The following is a 5,341-nucleotide window of genomic DNA, read 5'->3' as shown; positions in this document are numbered from 1 at the left end:
TGGAGGGGAACTTTTTTCTTTTCCACAGTCACCCTTTTTATGTTAGATGGGTTATAATTTTTCCACTGTTTGGTAATGTATGCACTGTATTTGACCAGAGCATGTATAAAGGCCAAAAACGCCTATGACTATGCCTGCTGTTTATGTTGAATTATCAAATATAAAACTATTTATTCAAATTTTTGGGGGACTTTTTTGTCTTTTTGGTCCCAAAATGTTGATTTATAATTGGTCAGTGAAGAAAACAACAGGCAACAAACATGGCAAGCAAGTAAGATTGTGTATATTATGATGGGGAGTGTTATTTGTGTTTTTTTTTTTTTTTTTATTATAATGATGCAATTTTGTAGGCCGTTTTTGTTTGAAAATTTGTATAAATCTGTCAAAAAAAAAAAAAAAAGAAACGGTTGCGGCTCAATATTGATTCATACATAAGGCGCACCGGATTATAAGGTGCACTGTCGGCTTTTGAGAAAATTTAAGGCTTTTAGGTGCGCCTTATAGTGCGGAAAATACGGTATATTATTTGGTCACAATAGTTTTAAGATTTTTTGGGGGTATTTTTTTGTTACAAGTCTTGTATTTTTGTGTGTAGGGGTGTGTGCTTGTCAATGTGTATTGTAAGACAACATCTGACTTACAAAATGAGTTTCAGTCAGTCAATTTTGATGATTTTCCACTTATTACATTCCATTTGATATATTAAACATAACAAACACAAGTAAAAATTGCATAAATTGTGTATTCAATATATAGTATTTGGTAGCCTTTCATTTCAGCGTCAGCTCATCAGTATTCAGAACTTTTACATAAAATTGCATTCTGTAATTCATGTCATACTTCCCCTTTATTATATCACCGGTAAAATTGTATTAAAAATCTGCAGTACTCCACGTATACGTTCACTGGATGGCGACCAACCTTGAAGTCGTCGAATTAATTCAGCAGTATAGAGTAGCCAGACATAATAAGGCGGTAATGTTTTGAATGGTTTAGATTTTCCAGTGAACTCCCTTCACCCCCGAGCCTTACACGCACACACGCGGTGCTAATATTGCTGCGTCGTGGCAGTCATGTGTTTCTTATTGAGCTCTGTGTAATGAAGTTAGCTGGCTTTTTATGAGCGCGCTTGGCAATAAGACAACTTGATTGAGAACATGAGGACCAAATCTGGTCTCCAAATAAGAGCGGCGGTGTCGCCTTTCAGCCTGTTTTGCTTTCCTGCGTTGAGTAAACACGGTGACAAGTCTTGGCCGTGTGTCGGGAAGGCTTCCATTTCTCGCTTGCTTCATTTTGGAATTCCTGACTCAAATGTTCCAGAAAAGTTTGTATTGCTTCCAGTTAGAATGTTCACACCACATGCAACAAAGAATGGGAATTATGTGAGTTATGATATTCCTCGTTTTAATGTTGATAAGTAGTAGATAAAGTACATTGTGAAATGGGTAGAATGATGGATGGATAAGCTGGTAGAGGAATCCATACATGTACAATGAAGGGAAAATTGATGGTAGATTAATATAGTACATTGATGGGTGCATTGCGACTAGGGGTGTGCCATCTTAGGCACCCCAGGATTCGATTCAATTACGATTCAGGAGGCTACGATTCGATTCTTGAACGATGATCACGGTTATCACGATTATCGATGCATCACACATTACAATTAATTAAGTAGACAAACACATTTTTGTCCAATATTTATTTAAAATATCGGGATGATTCAACAGGAACGATGAAAACATGCCCATACAACAAAAAGCTGCCCTTAAAGAGCATACGACAGGAGAAAAAAAGTCTTAAATAGCGTTATTATGTGAATTAGAATCATATTTTGAGACGATTCGACTATATACAACAATTTAGCAAAGCGCAGATGACGAGAAATTAGTCTTTTAATCTGCCGGTTAGCCACACCTACCATTATAGGGCTCAAGCGTCCCCAACAGGTGGATGACATCAGCGGGAGACTGGACTCATCGGTTTTACTACACAGCCCATTGAGGGGGAATTATTCAGAACGAGGAAACCACAACGAAGAGAGCCGCAAAATGTCATTGTTTCAGTTTCTCTACTCCAATATTTTTACAGGATATTCTTTTATCCAAGTATTTTTCCCCAATAGCTAAATAAATGGCTTGAGAAGGACCAGTCAGCCCGTCGAGGGGGAACTATTCACAATGAAGAAAACGCAACGAAGAGATCTGCAAAATATCATTGTTTCTGTTTCTTTACTTCAATATTTTTACAGGATATTCTTTTTATCCAATTATTTTCCCCAACTGCTAAATAAATGGCATGGTCATGACAAATAACAGTCTTGTGCTAAATGGAATCTGAAGTAATAAAAATGCACTTATTCAGGACGACATGTCAAAATTACTCCATAATGGTCAAAACTGTTGCACCACCGAACGATATTTTATGACACCCAAACCGGACATGTGTCATTTCCCTTCCCCGGCTTTGGAGAATGTAAACAAACCAAGAGGCGTGACAGCTAGCCGACATGCTAACCCGAACCGAGTGATGTTTCAAAGTCTTCGAAGCGGAAAATCACACATAACTAGCCCGGATTATTTGACATGACGACTGGGTTGTCGATTGTCTTTGCGGATCGGCAAACCGCCCAGCGGAGAGCAATTTACAGCTCGTTCCCCGGAGGAGGGCGGCTGCAGTTGTTGTGCAGCTAACGTGCAGCTAATGTGAGCTTTTTACATGCCTATCAATGATCAAACATAAATAGTCCTTTATTTAAAGAAAGTTTGTAGTGTTTACTTTGTAATCGCTGTATTTGTATTTGACATAATACAAAACAAGATGTTTACTCACTTCCTCGTAAATCCAATGGTCCCAAAGTAGTAGGGCTTGTTTTGGCCAATATCCATGGTGAATGGGAACCTTTTGAAACTCCAAAAAGGCGCACACGCCTCTGCCTCATACAGCAAGATTTTTCTGCAGCCGTCTGTCTCGGGTGATGCGAAAAATAAACGTATTAATCCGAAAAATCAGCTGAATCCTTAGTCCTCATACGCAACAGTAGGCTGTATAGTGAAGAGTCTTTTTCCCGTACACGTCACAGCGCCCTCCTCCTCAATGCAAGACCGAAGCCGGAAGTCACTCATTTTCATGGCGCGAGATTAAAAAAAATTAAATAAATATAGCGATTGCTTCCACACACATCCAAGCGGTCCATATCATTCACGAGCATAAAATACCACGTGTATTATGAAATAAACATGCTTTTTCGTGTCACATGCACTTTAAGTGGCTTTTTTATTTATTTATTTTTTTTACAAGAAAGTGCAAAAACCTTAACCATTTTGAAGGGAGTACTTATTTCTCTCAACAATACAATAAAATTTACACAGATGGAATGAATTCCACATTTTCTGGAAACAAAGTGTCTTTAGAAATAAGACTCCTTTTAACCAATATGCTTTGTTTTCACAGATTTCTGTACTATTTCACGTTTGTCGTGTTACCGCTGTACTTAATCATGGTTTTACACGTTCTGCATATAAAATACACGTTAGCGAATTAGCTAATTAGCTTAGCGCTTGGCGCTAACTATTAACACCTCAAAAACAACAACAATAAAGATTAAGAGGGTTCATGTACTCACCTCTTATAGACGCACACGGGTCTTAGCAACACACTCAGGACATTTTTCAATTGACATGAAAGTACAGTTGGACATCTGAAAGACAATGAGCAATGAACTATCTCTCTTCCCCTCTCGCTCTAAAAAAATAACTGTGCGGTCGGAGTGCCTGCTGTCCCATACACACATTTATTTTCCAGTCTTTTGAAAATGGGTAAATATCTCACTCAGTTACAGGCACATCCATTTTAACGCTGTGCGTGCGTTCGTTAAAGGTGTCCGGGCGGCAGACGTGTCTTGAATTTCATTCCGCTACGAGCGGCTGTCATAAAGTTATGTGGGAAAATCATCGTTTTTGAACCTTTATGAATTGTAATCGAATCGTCACGTATCAAATCGCGATGCATGGAATAATTGCTTTTTTTGGAACTCCTCTAATTGCGACTGTTGGATAAATGATGAATGGCTGTGGAGATTCATGTGTGTTTGTCAGAAAGATTTCTGGATTAGTGACCATTAGGTTGATTAATGATTGATGGACTGAATGTTTGGGTAGGTTGATGGCAGATGACTAGCTAGATTGATGGAATGATTGTGTGATGGATGGATGGATGGATGGATGGATGGATGGATGGATGGATGGATGGATGGATGGATGGATGGATGGATGGATGGATGGATGGATGGATGGATGGATGGATGGATGGATGGATGGATGGATGGATGGATGGATGGATGGATGGATGGGTGATTTGTGTGTATATTTGCTAGATTAATGGATAGTAGATTGTTGTATGATTTGGTTGGCAGTTTGAATGGAAACTTGATTATTGAATATTGGATGCATACGTAGAGTTAACTACATCACTTTTACAAATCCAACTAAATGTGAATATGGATGGGTGTTTTTATAGGGTGATGGAAAGATTTGTTGCAGAAAGACAATTTGACAAATGGCCTGTTGGCTCGAATAGTGGATTAGTTTATTCACACATCAATGGGGAAATTGATGGATTCCTGGTCAAATAGAGGATATTTGGAATACCAGGTTGGTGGGAACTAGATAGGAAGACTAACGTGAAGAATGATGATTCATTGATGCATGGATATACAGTGGTACGGCTACATATGAAGTTAATTCGTTCCAGGATCTTGTTCGTAAGTTGAAATGGTCGTATGTCGAGATGATTTTCCCATAATACATTATAATTCCATTCATTTGTTCCACAGCCCGAAAACCTACACTAAATCCTTCATAAACACTGCTGTTACTGTCGCAAATAGCAATTATAAAGAGTAAACAAATACATTATAAATAAAAATCTGAATCATAATATAATAATAGTAATAATAATAATAATAATACCTGTAATAATGTAACAAATCACGTTCTAATGTGGCGGATGTATTTTGCATGGTGTACCTGAATGTGCAGGGCTTACGGCAGAGTGAGAGAGAGAGAGAGAGAGTGCAGTTGAGATATTACTTTCTCTTTTAACGTCCTATCGTTGCTGGCAGTTGGCGTGTTGTGTTGCACAAGTTCTAAAATAAATGATTAAAAACCTGACAAAGCTGGAGATCTCCTTGGCGATGGTACCATAACGATAATTGTCAAATTAACTTAAAAAGACTGGTGAGGTTGGAGCAGTATTGTCAAGGAGTTCACAGGAGTTCATGCATCCCACACTCATATTAGTCCATCATTCCATCTCCTTTTTTCCTTTCTCACCACTTGAT

The 5,341-nt window shown here is 38.3% G+C and overlaps 1 long non-coding RNA gene across 1 annotated transcript; it reads right to left on the bottom strand.

Annotated features, from left to right (window-relative positions):
• Positions 1-420: 420 nt before the first annotated feature.
• LOC130922637 (uncharacterized) lies at positions 421-3,844 on the bottom strand. The gene is made up of 3 exons (XR_009064554.1): positions 3,626-3,844; positions 2,833-2,965; positions 421-1,334 (listed from the first exon to the last, which is right to left on the bottom strand). It is a non-coding gene; the product is annotated as an uncharacterized LOC130922637 (long non-coding RNA).
• Between the last annotated feature and the right edge of the window lie 1,497 nt (positions 3,845-5,341).

This window comes from Corythoichthys intestinalis, chromosome 10, assembly GCF_030265065.1.
Source record: "Corythoichthys intestinalis isolate RoL2023-P3 chromosome 10, ASM3026506v1, whole genome shotgun sequence".
Taxonomy (NCBI): Eukaryota; Metazoa; Chordata; class Actinopteri; order Syngnathiformes; family Syngnathidae; genus Corythoichthys; species Corythoichthys intestinalis.
The sequence above is the reverse complement of the archived record's forward strand: the minus strand, read 5'-3'. Positions and strand labels throughout refer to the sequence as shown.